This window comes from Photinus pyralis, unplaced genomic scaffold (genome assembly GCF_008802855.1).
Source record: "Photinus pyralis isolate 1611_PpyrPB1 unplaced genomic scaffold, Ppyr1.3 Ppyr1.4_LG5, whole genome shotgun sequence".
Taxonomy (NCBI): Eukaryota; Metazoa; Arthropoda; class Insecta; order Coleoptera; family Lampyridae; genus Photinus; species Photinus pyralis.
In genome coordinates, this window is record NW_022170596.1 from 7,294,963 (window position 1) to 7,314,621 (window position 19,659).

Consider the following 19,659-nt stretch of genomic DNA (forward strand, 5'->3'; position numbering starts at 1 on the left):
GTTAAATGCAAACATATGATAGGACATAAACAGAAATGTGTTTAACTAATTAAGTAACCCTGTACCTCTGAAAGATATCAACAATAATGCTAAAATACGTTTAGATAGAAAATTTCGGCAATTTTAATTCGATGGTTTCGGATTTTCCACTTTAAACTTCTTTCGTAAAGTACGTACCGTTTATTTCAACGACAACGGCAGAAATGATACCCCCCCCCCCTCCCCCCATGCCCATTTGTACCAACTTACACTCTCCTAAAAGACAGTATACATTCTCAAGCGACCTGCCCGGTTGACCTGTTTGATGCTTAATAATTGAAACTGAAAAATTCCTTTCTTTCGGAGGTATCCTGAAAAAAACGAAATTTTGCAAAATCGTTTATATTTTTTATCGTAGATATTAAAAAAAATATCAAAATAAATGACACATTATTATGGCGACTTTTTTCCCTCTACAAAATGCTAGTTTCAAATTTTATGTCTGACGTTTCGTCTCCGGTTAATCATCATCAACTTCGTTTTTTCTTATGGAAATCAGTTTTACTTTTGTATCATTTCATAGGGCATTTTTTTTCCGATTTCAAAAATTCGTAAAAACGCAAGAAACTACGAACATACACTTACCCAAGGCAAAGTTTGCTAGGCAAAAAAGAAGATAATTTAACAAGATTTAAAAAAAAACATCGTATCGATACGTAAGTTCACCGCTATTTGTGAATCCCTTATAATCTTGCGAGTTTTAGGAATCTCTGCTGTATAGCAAGTTCGATTGAGTAAATCGTCGCTGCTGTTTTACGTAAAAACTCTCTTATTGTGCAGGTGCACCATCCTGTTGAAACCACTGCCCTCAAAGATCAGTAATTGAAACCAACAGTTTCCAACTTTTGTTTTTTTTTGTGTGCAAGCATCGTTGTATTCCTAATGAAAAATACTACTCAATACAGCATGTATTTTTTTACGGGCCATATAAAAAATAAAGTCGATGATGATTTCTCCGAAACGAAACCTAATATTGAAAACCTCCCCACGGTGTCTTGTAGAACTCAGATAGTGGCTATGAGAAAGTATTTTTTTACTTTTTCGCTACTGTTCAAAGAACATCAGAAAATATTAAAAACAAAATCGGTAAATTTCGATTTTTCTAGCATATCCTAGGAAGTAATCGGAATTTTCTGGCTTTATTTACATCAAAATATGTAATAACTGTTTAATTGCACGACGTTTGTCTAATTTGACCATCTTCGTATACCTACATATTCTATGGGTTCCGAGATCCGCATAATAGACGTCTTCTTAGTGGACACAATGTACAGGGTGTTTCAAATTACTTGTTTTCGAAGTTTTTCGGGAATATTTTGAGAACTAAAGAACATAGAATGATGCGGATTGCCCTTTTCCGAATACTTTTCAAAGCTTCCTAGATTGACGATGTAAATTTTGACGTATGACTGGCGGAACGTGGCAACAGCGCAAAAGTCCAAAAATGCAATAAAAAGTGTTTACTTTATAATTTAGTTGTTTGTAGGAATATCAAAAAAGTAGACAGAATAAAAGTTACGTAGAAATAGTTTCTTAGTAAGGGTGTGTAGTAAAAATTTTTCATAGCCTCCTTTGCTTTTAAGATTTTTTAAGCACCAAAGTTTGTTTTTTCAAATGGAATTTATATTTTTTGTACCAATAAATTCCTATTTTTTTCTAGAGAAAATGCATTTTATTTGAAAAAACAAACTTTAGTGCTGTATCTTAGAAACTAAGCAAGCTACGGAAGATATAAAAATACCCTCTCACTACGCGACTATTTCTACGTAACTTTATACTTTATGGATATTCCCACAAAAAACTAATATATATATACAAAAGTTATAAAGTAAAAACTTTTCGTTGCATTTTTGAACTTTTTCACTGTTGCCACGTTCACACAAACTATACGTCCAAATTTGCATCGTCATTCTAGCAGCTTTGAAAAGTAACTCCGATAAGTGCACTCTGCAGCACTCTGCCTCTTTTAGTTCTCAAAATATCCCACAAAAACTTTGAAAACAATCAATTTGGAACACCCTGTACAATTTATTTGTTAGTTACAAAGTGACATCCCAGAAATTTGTTTGTGTGACATTATTATCATAAGTACGCACATAATTTAAAAAAAAAATGCACCCGTAGCTTACGGTATAGAACTGGAAAATAAGGGTGGCAAGGAATAAAAGTCTACGGGAATTCTATGATACGTTCAGTAAATGTTCTTTCACAATGAGGTACAATTCAAAAGTAGATATATTTCATTGTACACTGAAAGAAAGTAACTCGAAGTACTATTTACTCATCTTACCTATTTCCGCAGAATTACTTTTCTACAAAGGAAATAAGATTTACAGCGTAGGAAAAATTTACGTCCCTGCTTGTACGAAATATGCTTTTTTATGGCAAATGTATAAGCTTGTACGGTCGTAAAAGAAACGACTGCTATACGTGTACGGTGGTAAATATTACATACTTTATAAAATGATTCCAAATGCACTCGAAGCGGAACATCCTGAAATATGTAATCTCTTTAAAAGAGGGAAACGTAAATATAAAAATCAAAGTAGCGAGCATACGTAAGGTCTGGCGCATTGCGTAGGTATAACCAAACTTCAGTCAAACGTACAAGTAAAGTAGGAGATTTAAATTTTTTTTAAATGCCATTTATCAAATTTGAACGAAACCGACTACGCATGGAATTGTTAAAGGAAAGATTTATTGAATAAGTAAACGTTAGTAGAACTTTGGTCTGAATTTCGACTACCAAACCATGTACAAACTTATTTAATCTTTAGGGGACGTAAGTCAAGTATAATAAATCAGTGAACACAACTGGCTACCTGATACCTTCAAAGGAGTTCAGATCAGATCTACCTATTTAAACAAGATGCCTTTAGCTTAAACACACATCCTTTGACTCTTCGGTGATCACAATGATTTAGATGCCACAAAATTTCAATTAGTACCGGAGAACACAAACTTTTACAAAATATAAATTAGAAACGTTTTAATATAGGAAAAGGGTAAAGATTTTCCGTTAGGCCCCACGAAAAACCAAGAATCGTATAGAAAGCCTGCGAGTATAATTTTGCCCTAAATTGACTTCGCAGCTGTGCGAAACGATGGGCTCGCTACTATTATCTAAATTACTACATCAAACGAAACCGCCCTTCTGTCAGATTTCCAAATTTGCTGTTATAATAGGGAAAATGAACGTACTAATTGAAGCGAGTTGTTTTACATTTAAAACGCTTATTTCAAAAATGTTGTCGGAGCGGCCCGCATTTCAATCCCGTTCGTAATTGCAGTCCCTTGTATAATACAGTGACAAAAAAAAAGGTAAAAATAGATTACACTGGAAGCGACGATTTATTCCATTACCGATTTGTCGAAATCAATTGGGGGCTATTGTGCAGATAAAATTGCTGAAAAACAGAGCAGCGGGTTACATTTTGCCAACCGCGCAGACTAAACAAAGGATAATAATTATTAAAGGAAGTCATTTCAAAAGGAATGGGAGATTACTTTGGTAAAATTCACCAAATATTGTATGGCGGAGTGGAGTGTTCCTTACATCAATTTTCTTGTGATTCGAGATGCAGTATCTTAGGTATTTGTCTTATCAGAGTTACAAAAAACTCCTCCCCGACCCTACGCAAACTCGCTACCGGTACATTCGCCACTCAGAAGAAGCTGCTCTCAAGAAAATTTTACGTCAGAGAGTTCCCTAATAATTGCTCCTAAAAAATTCCCTCCGAGATCTTGGCTCTGGAAAATTTGCGCAATTGCTCACGGATCTTTGGTTTGATCTCTTGAGTAATTGCTCTTCCAAAGATAAATTTCGATTAACAAAGCATTACTCCTCCTAAGATATCGATTATATGCTAATTGTCTATTAGAATAGTCAAGTTTTCGTGCATGAGAGGCAAGAAACTACAAGGAGCATGTACATAGGAACAACCTCGGGAACAACTATATAAATTTTTTGGGGAAAGGATACGCACTCATTTAATGGAGGCAAGGATTTGCATTTAGGGACTGCAAGTAAAATGATTTTGAATACTTACGGAATGGTGGTCTCCCAGGCTACCGATGGTCTTCACCGCTGCCGTGGTGATGAATTCCTTGATGGTGAGCATGTCCACATCTGGAAGGATGTCCGCGTTCCGCCCGAACCACGGGGCGTTTACAGCCATCCTCAGGACTTGTTTTGGACGATCTGCACTCTTGTGATGTTGCGGCGTAACCCCACACTGATGAACAGTAGGTCATCGTTGTTCGGACGATCAACATCTACAGCTGTACCCTGACTTCGATGCTTAGTTTCTGTTAAAAAGCGAGAAAAAGGGGAGAAATCAAAGCGGCGGTCAGCGCGAAATTCAAAGCTACAGTTTGGGAAAGGGTTACCACGCTACACCCCCGAAACAGCACGCACCAGGCTGAGCAGGTAGCCATACTGGAAGGCACCTTGCGATAACACGCTTCCCATCATCCTCCTCAGTACATATAATTTCCGATTCCAGAACCGCATTGCAATCCCTCGTTACCTTTACTCACCGCGACCAATTGTCTCTTCAAATTTACAACGCTTGGCTACAGGCTAAAGGGCAGGGCTACGTGGTTAACTATTGGAGCCACAAGGGCAACGCAGGCCTCGGCAGAGCTGACCAGCTAGCTAAAGGACAGACACCGGCAGCCGCCCAAAGAGTCATTGAAACCCCTACCTCGACATACAAGCAGACTACCACCAGGGAAATGCGTGAGAAATGGCGGCGGGAGTGGGAAGCAGCGGACACTGGCAGGCATACATTCCAACTCATCCCCAAGGTCCCGAATGATGCCCTCCAGCTGAGCAGGGAGGCAATTTGGGTGATCACGGGCCACGGACCATTCAACTTCTACTACCAAAGGTTCAGACTACGGCCAACGGACGGCACGTGCCCATGCGACGAACAAGGATCGGCACAGCACGTTCTTCATGAGTGCACCCTACCGAAGCGAATCAACGCAAGAAGAACAGCGGGATTTCAGCCAGGCTTTAAGATAGAGGAGAGCAACAGGCAGGAGCAGTACGCCGTCCTTGCAGCCAGGGGCTAGAAGAGGAAACATAGTGTCGGTGACGGTGTCGGTGTCGGCACAGATATACGTCTTTACGTATATCTGTGGTGTCGGTGAGCATTATACATTATGTGAAAGTTAAAAGCCCAAAACCCTAACGGGTGGGTGGGCCTGGCGCAAAGCCAAATAAAGTTAGTGTTAAGAAGCGATATTGCGTGTGGCCCTTTTGGGTGCAATATCTGACGTGGGCACCCCACATCAGACGTTGGTCCAGCACCATGCCAAGGTTTTCGCTTTGGTCCTCCACCGAATGGTATTTCCGAAGATGATGAGGTTACCCGCGAGATTGTGTCTTATTTTCGTGAAAAGGGCGACCGAGCTCTTCTCAGCGTCGACAGTGACCCTCCATTTGGTGTACCATTCTTCTGGGTCGTCCGATACTGTCCGGAGTTCCCTAAAGATGACCGCTGATTTCCACGACCGTACCTGGATGGCGAGGTCGTGCGCGTAGAGAGCCAGGGTTGTGTCCCGTATTTTCGTTATCGAGCGCCTTAGAAACGTCTAAAAACACTGAACCCGTGGAGTGGTTGCGCTTGAAGCCTTCTGACGAATAAATGACACACCTTGTCCTGCAGTCTCCTCAGTCTGACCACTTCCGCTACTTTGGCGATCGTCGAGCAGCAGTTCTGTCGGAACGTCGTAGACTGGCCCAGTCTCCTTAACACAATTACGTCGGCACGTTTCCACCTAGATGGAAAGTGCCGCAGTCTTAGCATCGCGTTCAGAATAAAAGCGAGAACTCCCACCGCATATTGAGGGAGCTGCTTAAGCGCCCTGTTCCTGATGCCGCTCGGTTCTGGGGGCCTTTCTCGGATTGGTATTTTTTATGGTGCCGGAAGATTTTCTTCGGCCGTGGGCCGCATCGCTTCTTCGTTTCAACGCAGGGATCTACTGACCCTTCGGTTGACGGCGTCTAGATACGCGTTTTCATAATTGGGGAAACCTGACCTTTCAGACACTCCGCAAAGATGTCTGTGTACACCAGTTCTTCGACTCCGAAGATCTCGGTAGGGTACGGCGCAGCGCCCTCTACCAGGAGGAGCAATCGTCTTCGCTCAAGGATCGCAGGCGGTTTTCCTGGGACTCGATTTGCGAAGTCGCGGATGGCAGTCTTTACCTCTTCTTGAAGTTTTCGGAACTCGGCTCGGTCTAATGGATCCCACAAAAGCTGAAAGCGCGCTCTGGATCGGTTCTTCTCCCAGATTAGGTCTCGGATCGAACCCGAAGCACGTGTATCTCTTGAAGATACGCTTAGAGGGGTCCGGTTTCGGTAGCTAGACCAGCGCCAACGACATCGCCTGTCGACCACTTCCGGGACTCATCCGGGCTATCGAGGCCACTGTGTGGCCTTCCGCCTTCAAGTGCTCTATTGTTGTTTCTACGGGGAGGCCCTGTACTGCTACGTTTAGAAGAAGAGTTGGCAGGTGTGGTAACGCACCAGCAACTCGTCAAAGAGTTTTGTGATTATAATCAGTCGTGGTGGCGGGCTGGACTCGGACGAGAGGATTTTGGCCTTGGTAAAGGTCAGCTTCCTCTCGATCATGTGTCGAGCTATCGCCACCCAACGGACAAGGCAGAGAGAGGGAGAGGGGCGCTTGGACGAGGTTTCTCTCGCCGCGGTATTATAGAAGGTCTCGCTAGGACGGTCCGGTACCGCCTTAAGGTTATCACGCTCGCTTGACCTTGAAACGGCTTACCGGGACCAGTGTCGTTTCGAGGCATTGGCGCTCAACTAACTGACAGTGTCCAGTGTCTCCTTGGCGTTTGGGTTTCCGTATTTATACCCTGCCGATCTTTTGTTGTGAAAGTTCGGTCAATGGTGAGTTCGAGGTTAAAGTCGGCGTTGTTTCGAGTGTGGTAACAATTGACTGAATTCTGTGAGCGGTACGTGCGTTTCTTACGGGTCACCTAGGTCACCTTAAGGCGCGTTTTCACGAGGCGATCTACGTTGAACGGCCATTGAATCGAACGTAAATTGAAAACAAGTTGAATGTGTAAACCGAATTTCGATTTAGCCGTTCGATGCAGTATTGCGATTCGATCAAAGTAGAAACCCTGTCTACTTTTTCGGTTCGATCACGGTGGAATGCATATCAACTGCCCGTGGTCGAATGTGTAAACAACTGCGGTCGACAAGAATTAGCTGATCGTGCGGCGAGCCGGCGACACAATTTGTGTTTGTACAAGACCAATAACAAGTACGACGGTCACGTCCTGATGCTAGTGAAGTGTCCGTATAATTAAAAAAATTACATTTTCCATAATACTCGTCATTCGTCAATATGGGTGAAAAGTGGACAGACGCTGATATGAGCAAGTTCTTAGATATTTATCAAAATTATGAGATATTATGGAATCCCAAACTAGAGCTGTATAGGAATAATCAGGCACGAAAAAGTGGCTTGCAAGCTGAAGTTATCGATCAACTAAATTGAACCATGTAAACGCGATCGATCTATTTTTCATTTTCAACTAAAGTCGTTCGACCGCAGTCGCTCGATTGGAATCGACCCGTGTATACGCGCCTTTATGCATATTGTTTATTTTAATTACTTTTGGCCATTATAGTCGTTCATTCGGTTTTTTTGTAAAGACTGGTACCTCGACTGGCACTCTATTCTTGATGTTGGTCTTGGTGCAGTTGATGTACTGGTTTAAATTTTCTAGCAATACTAACGTATCCAACTTGTAACGCTCTGTATAATTAACGATTAAAGATATTCGATTGATGGATGTCATACAAGAAGGCCTAAATAAAAAGGCTAAAAAAGTATTTAGCTCTCATTTGAATGTTGTTGGGTGACCACCTAATGACGACATAGAGATACTCATTCCATGCGAAGTTGAGTAATCATTGTAAGTGACAACCTGCAAGTAAATTATGCCTGCTACATTACTTTATAACATTAAATTAACGAGGTGTAGTGTAACTACGAATTATTATGTACACAAACCCGCACCTTTGTATGTACCTGATGAACAACTAAGACACAATTCGTCATATATAGTTAATTAAATCCAAATAGACCTTTTACTAGAAGCTAGAACTAAATTATAAACACCCCTTATACATATTTGATCTCTAGTTCAAATACTTTAAAACGAATTTTAGAGAAATTCAACGCCTTACCCACGAGCAAATGTCAATAAATCCACCCTTCCTCACCTTTCTACTTTGTATTACTTTAGTTATTTGAGAGAAATCAGTTAAAAGTAGAATTACTTTATTTGCAATGCCTATAGGTACTATAAATATCATCCATCGCGATCGAGGGTTTTATTTACGCTTAACCATGTTTAATTTTATACGCGCGGAAATGGAACAGCATATTGTGTTATAAATTTAGATCAAAGCCGACTAACACCCCTAATATTATTTTCCAAGTAATTTTCGTCTTCACTGTTGTTACGTGTATAATACCAATCGTAATACCGTTAAGTTTAATTGTCGTACGGACAGGGTTTATTTACTTTCTTAAGTTGGCATGATGTGCAATAGGGCGCGCGTGACGTCCCAAGAGCAGTTTTAATTTAAAAGTTACTACGGGGCGCAGTAGTTTCGACGTCGGAATTTTCATAGCTTCTTGTTATGGTCGGTAAAGTTATAATGTTTGACATTTAAGATGCAACTGTCGTAAATGTCATGCTACTTTACTTGGAGTTTAATTTAAAAAGTTATTTTTACGGCCAGTGGCAAAGTTTTACCGATGAGGTAACTAACCGTAAATGGTACCTAGTAAAGGTTTAAATGCGGCTTCGCTAGTAAACTTACTTAATACGAAGTAAAACTTCTTAATTGTTCTGCCATATTGATGTGCTAATAAAATGGCGTTTAAACCTTAATGAGTTATTTTACTGATTTCCAATCGAACTAGGGCACTGTTTAATTGTGGACCTCGGCGTGAAGGTTAAGGGTTAGACTCGGAGGAAATGTAGAACGTGTTATTAACAGATGTCCGCATTGTTCACAATTCCTCAAACATTTCTCAATCAATGAATTGATTTTATAGCGGGTATTACATCCGTTGCAGCAACGCGTCATGATTTGAATTTTTTCTAAAATAAAAAAAAAAACTTAAGGCTCGTTGTAATGAAATGCTACTTTTGTAGTTGAAGTCTAACCAATTGTCGATAGTAGATGTTCTTTGTTACGAAAGTTAAAAAAGTATTCGATAACGATTTACAAAAAGCGCATTTCCACTTGCATTCATTTCCCATTTGTAAGATGCAACTTCTATTAAAATCGTAAAAATCCGGCCACAAATATGAAAGATAGCGTTGCATAAGTGCAATCAATTTTTGATGTCCTACTTCAATTGCAGTTTATAAAAAGAAGTTCATTTCCATGCTTTCATAAATAATAAAGTCGGTATTGCACATGCGCAAAACCAAATTTTGGAACTGGCGATAGATTTGCTTTTATTGCAAGTGCCTATGTATCAAATTTCATTTAATGCTTTCATAAATAAGAAAGTTGCTACTGCACATGTGCAAAACCAAATTTTGAAACTGGCGTTTGGTTTGCTGTTATTCTAAGTGGCCATGTACAAATTTAATTTAAATGCTTTCTTAAATAAGAAAGTTGGTACTGCGCATTCGTATCCTAAGGCATCAAGTTAAAATTGCCGAAATTATTTATCTAAACATCTGAACGTGAATGGGATTTTGCTAACCGTAATCTAAGTAAGCATATTTTTGATATATCCATTGTTTACAATATTTTTCATTATTTGTAGCTTAGTTTATATCACATGTTCCCGGCAAATTCGTTGGCTAATATATCATCTATTCTTTATTGTATTTATATGGGAACGCAGTCATTAGGGTAAACAAGATTAATCGTATCAGCATAAACAGTACCGTTAAAACTTGAGTATTCGACAAACAAGTAGCTTGATCCATTAAGATGCCGTCAACTTGAGCAAGTGTTAAAACGTTCTCCATTTTCTTCCATTTTACAACTGCCGCCATTTTGAAAGAAGATGGATTTTAAAACGTCCTAATCAATTTCCTAACACTCCACTTTTATCTTAACGTCGCTGTTGTTCAAACTTTTTTAAATATCGCTTCTAATTGCAGTTTTAATATCGCGCTCGGACGGAAATTTCCTCAAGTTCCCTCAAATAATGAAATTGCGTGCAGATATTGTTGGCGAAGTAAAAACCAGAATAAACGCTTTTCCGGAAAAGTTTCGTCTCTCCCATTCACTTGCAATCAGTTAACCATAATGCAAATGTACACTGAAAGTTACAACGGGAGGAATTACAAATTCTACAAATAATGGACAAGGACAATCCGAGGGATCCTGATCTAAAGTATCTGTTACTCCCCAAGCTAGCAGGTGTGGGTTTAATTATAGGGTGGAAAGGATCAGGGCGCCAAGAGCGTGCAATATTGAGTAATTCAGTTATCGTGGTGACTGTCTCCGCTCTAAAAACAATTGTTTGTAGGACAACTCGGTTATTACAAACAAGAAATAAAACAACAATACACGGGAGGGTTTTTATATTGGCAAATAAATTCCCTAGTTTAAATGAGGTGTGATACACCAGGAGGCAACGGGCTACACAAGGTTCTATAAAAATAGTTACTGTACTGCAAGGGCACAAGGGGATACGAGAAAGATCTTTCTTTTATCTTTGCTACCCAATATGTCACCTAACCTAGGGTATGCAAAACTCTTGTTGACGCTTCACAAGTAGGTGATTTGACTATACGTTCGAATGAGTCGCAGTAGTTCAGACGGATGACTATATAAAAGTTGTAGTTTTGTATACCTTGATACAACCTCTTAACAACAGGGACGTTATAATTGAAATTTACATAAACATTAACATTATTAAATAGGAAGACACGAAATGGGAACAATAGACGACACAAACAGGAAACTTCTGACCTTTATTGGCTGGTCACCTTAGCAGGTGGTACTAAATCGAGGGGTAAGCTTTATCTGCAGCCTCCTACTCTTCTTATCGAATGTTGTAGCAGCCAGATAGAGGATTAGATATGCCTGAGGGTTTGTTGATCAGCCGAGAGATGTTAAATGGTCGTTGGTTATTCAGCGTATAAAAAAGAAGCTAAAAGGTAAGTCAACTAAATGTGGAACAGGTTATTAAATATTTACCTCGCAGGTGTTACGAGCTTCTTAACATATTACTAAAGGGTAGCAACTACTGAGCCAACTTTCCAAAATTAATCCTTAATCAAGGTATTCAATGCAAGTTTATAATTGCGAAAAGTGGCAAAAATCGTGTGCTTGATTCTAATACTTAATGCAGAATGCTCTTGACCCACGGGCAAAAATGTGACACAGATAAGGGGAAAGGAATGTGACCGGGATTTATCAAAAATGGATTAGGGGTCAAGTTCACGAAACATTCAAAATAGGAAAGTGACAATAGGCAACACAATTAACATACAAGGATTTAATGAGATTAACGTTACAAAGTTAATTGCGGTTGTTAAAATGGGAATTATTGTTAAATTCCAAGTTACATATTATTACTTTCACATATGAGTTAGGAATAATTTAAATTCATGGGGCTAAATTCTTTTATTTCGAGAAGGAACCCCTTCTTGTTGCAAACATTCGGCGTAGCAAATTTTAGTTTATGACCACAACTTTACTTGTTCTCGGCAATTTGGGTATATTAACTGCTTCTCGTCATTAAGGATGTCACTACAATACTCGTCCAAACTTACAAACATTTAACAACAAACTCCGACAAACAAATAGTTGGAACATCATTTGCACTAGCTGATTCCCTAGTTTTGTAGTTTGAAAACTGAAAGCTGTTTTGATAATGAAAACGTGAATTCCGCAGGCAAAACGAAATTGTGTTTGGACCAGGTGAGTGCTTAAATAAATGAGCACAAAGCCCATGTATGATTAAAAATTATTTATCAAGCCAACTGCCATATTATCACTGGTAGCTTAAAAGAGTCGCGCTTTAATAATTTATTGGTATACACTATGACCAAGAAAGTACTTATACTTATATAATATGGTAATCAGTAGCTTAAATATTATTTACTGGAAGCACTTCTAAAATTGCTTGGCTGGTATTGAATTTTATACTACGGCGTTTCTTACATACTGATACTTATTTCTCTAAAAAATGTTCAAGTATTACTTAAAATACGTACTCATACTGTAAAAACTACTGGTATTTAGGAAATGTAGGTAATGGTTTGTACTATTTATAAAACGTTCAGAAGTACAGTACAGTGCAGTGTATCGTGTGTCTGATTTTGGTCTGACTGCAGTGTAGGTATGTCTGTTGTGGGTGCGGATCAACAAATTGATCATAATTAAGCAGGAGACATTTATCTGGATCCTTTGAGGGTTCGAATAAACACACAAAATTTATTCTTAACACATAAATCAAATAATAATAATAATATTAGTACGCTTTTATTCCCTTTAAAGTTGTATATAACAATAGAAATATAAAAAAAGTCAACCTCAGGGAAAGGGGCTACATTCAGCGCACAAAACGCTGTTCTTCCAAGTAGCCCCCAAAATCAAAGACAAAATTCTAACAATCAAAATGGACTATAACAAACCATTTTATACACTCCGCATAAGCGTTCGATAACAATTAAACATATTAATGAAATCTTAAACTATTTCTGTTAAAAATCCCAAAAATCCGGGCAAGAACCGCTAATTGCAACATAGAACAAACGCACTCACAAACGTAGGCACTACACTTTTTTTTCTCTAACTTTTTTTTTCCTTGGGGACACCAAGAACGTAATTTTACCGCATTGACTTCGACTGGCTGACTAAAACACGTCCGATGAAACGATGGCTGTTCGAAACAAAAGACAATGAGACTGAAAATTACACTTTCTTTCAAACTTTCACTCCATACTCGGCTGATTTCAACACCCCTGCCTCGAAAGTGAGAAAAAGTACACTTGTTACACCGTCAATAGTTAAGATCTATCCACTTTTTAAAATTCGTAAATCTTCCTCCAATTATTGGACACGTAGCAACGCAACAGCCAATCCAGCATACGTTTCTTGTCCCTCCTTACGTCACTTATCCAAATTTTTATCTGATGGCAATTTTCTACGAAAAACACGCAGTTTTTGTCCTTTAAAATGCATTCTTATCGCTAATAAATTACAGCAACCTATTTACAAAAGTAAATAAAATGCCCATAAATTCAAAGAGTACTGTCATGCTTAAATAACATTTCATCTCCAAATCTATCTTTTCAATCCGAAGTATTCGAGAGATTTATAGAATTTACACAAACTAAAGAATGCAACAAAAGTAATCACACTTATGGTAGACAAAGTCACCAAAAATCTGTTTCAAAAGGAACGACAAGAAGCTCGATCGTTTCCAAGGACTGAAAGCTAATTATAAATGACCCTAAGCATCACCCGCTGGGGCCTCGCCGGCGAGAAAGCAACAAGTGCGCGTAGTATACACCTACCGCCACAAAAAAGTCACCTAATTGTCTGGAGGTATAGAAACAGAAAAACGCATCCACAGATGTTTAGCGCACATGTCGTATCACGATGAATTGAACAAGAAGTTTGTACTTCGCCTGATCCCTGAAAAGATAAAATCTAAAGCTCGAAAACGTTCACAAGTTTTGAAGCTGGTGAATAAGAAGAAGCACAATGCATTGTATGTTTGAAAGTCTCAGTTGATAGCATTAACCCCATCCATCTGGCAGGAAAGGAGAAAGCTCTCTTGGCATCATATAAAGTAGCGAAATGTAAAAAAAAGCACACACCGTAGCAGAGTAATTTATTCTACTACTCCCAAAGTATCATCGTATATATTGGGGAAAGATATGCTAAACAACCCCTGCCAAATGATACCTAGAGTCTTTTGAGCAATTGTCGAAGAGCTCAATAATTAATCCCATTTGTTTGCTGCATTAGATTCTCGAGTGCCGTTACCTATATGTGAAAGATAATTTTTTTTTGCACTCTTTCGTTCTAAATCGCGTTTTCCCAATAAAACACGAACGTCGGGAACGTCAATTTTACAATTGACTATCTACTTTCGCGCACTAGTGCCTAAAAATTCAACGAAATTATCTATTTAGTGCGGATCATAAACTAATAAGTAGTATGATGGAAGTGTAAAAAAGAAAATATAAATACACTTTACATCATTCCCTGTAGTACAAGGGCAAAAATAAGCTTAAACCAGAAGTTATGAACAATAAATTGACATTTTAAATTTCTAGATTTCTACTTTATCGGCAAAGAGGACTTGATTTTTTCAAAAGAATTATAATGTCCCAAAAATCTCGCAAAAGGATTTGAATTTATATCAATTCGATTTAACTAATCCGTGCAAAAAATAGAATACATGTTACGTGCGTGAACAGTATTTGCTTGATTCGCGCGACATGCGTCGCTCGTGCGCGTTGCGCACTCGCGCCGCCAAACTTCGCGCTCATCTGCAAAATAACTGTTCCCGCACTAATAATGTAAAATAACTAATTTCAAACTTATTCCCTTAGCTCCCCGCGTCGGTAAAGAAAATACTAGTAATGAATACTTGGAAAGGCGTTATATTTTAAGACAACGTACGTGACGTTACAGTACGTCGCTGACCCAATTAAGAGTGAATTAACATAATAAAGACAAAAAATGCACCGCATTAGCTTAACAAATTTCTTTCGCGATTACTAACTGGAAACCCTCCTCCATTCTAAATTCTATTATCCGTTGGAGGTGTATCCTCTGTGCTTATTTAAGCAATATAATAAAGACAATTTAATAATAATTCTTATTATATTCATATGAAACGAAAAAATGGAGATAAAAAAGTGGAAGATTTGCAGCTTAGTTAGCAGTTCTTAGCGAAATGTATTTCAAGTTACCAATGCTCAAGTCATCGAATAACTCGCAAGTGCACTCGGAATAGAATTCACTGTGCTTACTATGTCTATGTCTATTCATTTTCGATGTCTACGGCAATTGTGCCCATTATTTCTGAAGATCTCCACCATACTATCTCCAGCCGAGCTCCGAAAATTTTAACAATAGATGGAATTGACTAATAATAATAATTGGTTTATTTTTCTTCTTTTGTTGTAAATGTTCTGTATACAGTATTTGTGTTTTTCCTTTTTCGAGTCACTTTGTGGAACCAGCGTGGTTAATAATAACCCCTACATAGCAAGAGAAAATACGGGTTGCAAACTCTCCGAGCTCAGAAGGGCGCTTTTTGCCAATAATATGCAATCAGATAGAAACACAATAAGAAAACAAAAAAACGCGGCATATAATGTGCGAGAATAAATCTAACGTTTGGCACATCGGGTAACTCGAATACTGAAATTGTAATCAACATATTAATAGCTAAAAGCAATAATTCAAATAACTAAAGAAAAATTTTGACTCCACACAAGTTGTCGGGAATGTGCAAAACTAATCGTTAGCGTTGATTCAAGAAACAATGTTACAAATCAAAAATAACTAAATTTCTATACAACAAAAGTGATCCAAAGGATTTAAAATATAAGATAATACTAATATAACACGATCAAATTTTCATCATCATAACGACAAAAGTAACGCAAATAAAATCGGAGATATCGGTGTTGAAGGTCGTAACTTATGGAGTAATTCGCAATAGCAATATTCTCCCAAACGTAATCAGTAGATAAAACAGTTACATTATCCGTAACCGAAATTCAAGTCTTCAGGTATTATAGTTGTATGTAGTTTAGTCTTTGAATATAAAATTCATATTCAAAGGTTTAGTGGAGCAATATATCACGTGATGTCTTCTAACTCGACACTCAAAATGGCGGTTCCATGTAAAAATCCGATGCTATCCAGTATTTATCATAGGGGTCGATGTAGATCGAAATATTCAGATTACAAAAGCAAAGAAGGACCAAAAATGAAAAAAGGAGCAGAAAATGAAGAGAAAAGACAAAGCCCTAAAGAAATATATCTACCACTGCATTAGAAAGAGATAAAAAATATATAATAATCGATACAAATCCCTTTTCGAGTAAATGGCAACGGGTTCCATTTCTGCGACACCCTTGAGGGATATCGGAGGCGGGCTGCTCAGGGTTTCCTAACCCTCTTCAACCAGATAACGGGAATGTAAGGATGGGTCAAGTTAGGAATTGGAATGGAAGCAACGGTGTTAAGATGCTGAGGGGGAAGAGTACTGCTCCAGCATTCGCTTCGTAGAATTGAACATAATGATAGCATTATGCGAAGCTACGTACATCTGAGGAACAGGCACTGACAGAACACCAGACAGAGCAAAAACATTTTATCAGCATACAAAGTCGAAGGTGCTTGAAAGTTCTGAAACTTCAGGAAACAACGCCCTCAACATTTTTACAGAACGTCCATTCTGTTGGAACCACATTAAATTGTTTCACATAGGTTGGAGAAAAGTCTCTATCACGTGGCAATAGCAATTTGAATTCACCGTTACCGTTAGACCACCTTCATCGAAAAAATACGGGTTCGTTTGTCTCTGCCTGGACTGTTCATCCGATTGCGATGAAACGTTGGGGAATGGGTGGGCGTATGCCAGCGAAGGTTTTGGATTTAGTAAAACTGTGTGAGGTGAGGCGGCGAAGCCGGCGAAACCAAGTTTATGTCCCATTCGGAAGCGGGTAAGTGAGAGATAGACGGTTCTAAGTTCTTTGGGTCCGCTAGTGAACTTTCCTCTCTACTGTCGAAAATATTTGAATTTAACGGTTCAGTTGTTGCTATATTGCAAAAATTAGATAACCACTTTATAAAATAAAATTTTATTTAAATTCACTTCACTCCCTTAACAAATTAACCATCACCCTAGGTCAACCACCCCATACCTTGAGGAACGGCTTAATGACCTACTAGACGACAAGATAGTAGGAGCTCTAACGACGCGTGTTGTTAAATTACGGCAATTTACCTACAATTTACAGAGGCGTTTGTTATCAATATGGCTGAGAAATAACTTGAAGGGGTTTAATATGCACAAAAGATTTCTTGCAATGCAAAGTTTGGTATATTCACAGTTGTACACCCTGCACGTGCCTGGAATGTGCCATGAGATGCTAGGGCATTGTGCACAGAACAAAGAAAACCAGCCTTAATGGTCGGTGTAATTTATTCAGTGCTAGGAAATTTGTGAGCGATATAGAGCGAGATGAACTCTAACCACTCTCTTCACTATTTATGAGTAGGTGCATGTTTAACTTGTAAATTACGTACCTTGCCCTCAAAAGCTTTCCATTGTATGTCATACCATTTTATTAATCATGACAACCGTTATATTCGGGGCTTGGGTAAATACTATGTATATCAAATAATAGCGATTCAGTGCTTGTTATTCGCGTAGACAGGATTTTCTGGTGAATATAGAACTTTAGTACACTTTGCATTTTTTTAGTTTTACTTTCATAAACATCAATGCAAAATCGTTGTAAGGTTGTAGCTTAACGCGGCGTGTGTAAAATATAACTGAAAATTACGTAGATGGACTCACCGAGGAAGTATTTAAATTATCATCACCGCTTAGCAAGAGGTAAGTTATAAGGTTCATCCCTGTCCAAATGTGTAATTGACAAATCTCGAGTTACATTCGCAGCAAGCTGTTTATAAATGCAATCTTTTTATACATTCAGCATTTACCGTTAAGCAGCATTCAACATCGAACTTCGCAGCTCTTGAACCCGCTGCAGTTTGCGAACGAGTTACATTTTGTACAAAAACGGGTTAGCAGCCCTCCAATCATTTTCCAAAGCTTTGGTATCTACAGTACACGATCTACTGTAGAAGTCATTTTCGGTTGACGAAGAGACGTCTCAAGAGCGAGTGGACGCCACACCTTCCGCATCCTAGAGCATTACAGTATACGGGGGGCTCCGTATTAACTACATGTCGTGGAGCATTCAGCAGCTATAGCTTCGTGGTGAAAACAAAATATTTTGGCTTATACCCAAAATCTCTAGACTTGACACATTGTCACATGTTAAATTTGCCCATAAGTAACTTACGGGCCATACTATACAGGTATAGTATTGTATGGTGCGTTGTCTACGATTAGGCTATTTTTGTTACTATGTCGTACAAGATGTAATAGATCACATTCCCGAGATAATCTTTTGGAGGGACCGCGAAAAGGGCAGATAACGAATGGCCATTGCTGTGAAAGCTATACAAATTTATGAATATGTTAATTAAGGGATCTTTAGCTTCAACTCGCACTATATACCGTACACAGCATCTCATACTTAACCAGTTTGTGGAAGTCCAATGAAGACGTGCGATATCGTATGAAGCGATGCAAACCACCACCCACCCGATCAACGCTGAGCCCCGGTTGAGCACCACAGACACCAGAGAGTCGTTTCTCGCACAGCAACCTGTGTATGTTCACCACAGATATATAAAACGACGGTATTAATGGGGGGAAAGTCAACTTCCGCAAGCCTGATTCGAACTGCCAAAATTCTGGGCTCGTTGCAAAATCATTGTGCTCAACCCAAATGTATCCACTATTATACGTGAGGGAAACCAAACGTTACTTTACGTGATTGCTCTCGTGTTCGGGAAACGGCCAAGGGTGCTACTGAATTCAATCATTGAACTTTAATCAAAAGCATAGTAGGAAATAGAAATATTACATCAACTATATTTTCGCATACGGAAGGTGATGAAAAACAATACATTGGAGTGAAAGTTGTAGGATACAAAATCAAACTCTTATTAGATTCTGGTACCTTACATCTCCCATAATAGCATCAATACTGCGGTTGAACCTTGAACAGACTGCACACAGCTGTGTGTCCCGAGGGAAACTTTTTTGACATTTGGGAACTTTGTTTTAGTAGAAATAACTTTTCGAAAGGAAAAAAATGATTAAAAAACCTAATTGTTTTCTCAGAACTCCACTTTGTTAAAGTGAAAAAAAATTTACGAATATCGAAATGTAATTAGCGTAATTTATGGAGTAATTTAATTACACGTTCCTCTTTCACCGGCGCATTTTTTCTTTTGTGCTAATAGAATTTAATTTCGTTAATTGCCCATTACATTTACACGGCTCGGATAGTACAAGATGGTGGTGAATACAAAGCACGGAATGTACATGGAATAACAGACAGAAATAACAGTTTTTTCGGTATCCCATTCCACGCGAACTTGTAGCTGTTTTGATTGATTTCCTTTTCCAAAGCCCACCGGAATTGCATAGGTAGCGACGATGATTAGGCTTAGGATGACCATTTTTATTCACACAATAGTAAATGCAACCCTAATTGCCGTTTAAACACGTTCTAGCTAAATCAGCAGGATCATCTACATTCAGACACTTGTTTTGGTCGAACACTCCATCTGAGTTTGAGTGAAACAGGTGCTTTTAATAGTACATTAATGCGAGTTATGTACGAGGGCGTTTTTCATTTCGAGAGGCTCATAGATTTAGTATAATATTCCATTCTTCATACGAAGTATCTAATTGGGTGCAATTAAATTATTTGTAGGCCGTGGGTGGCTTTACGCTAATAAATTAAGCA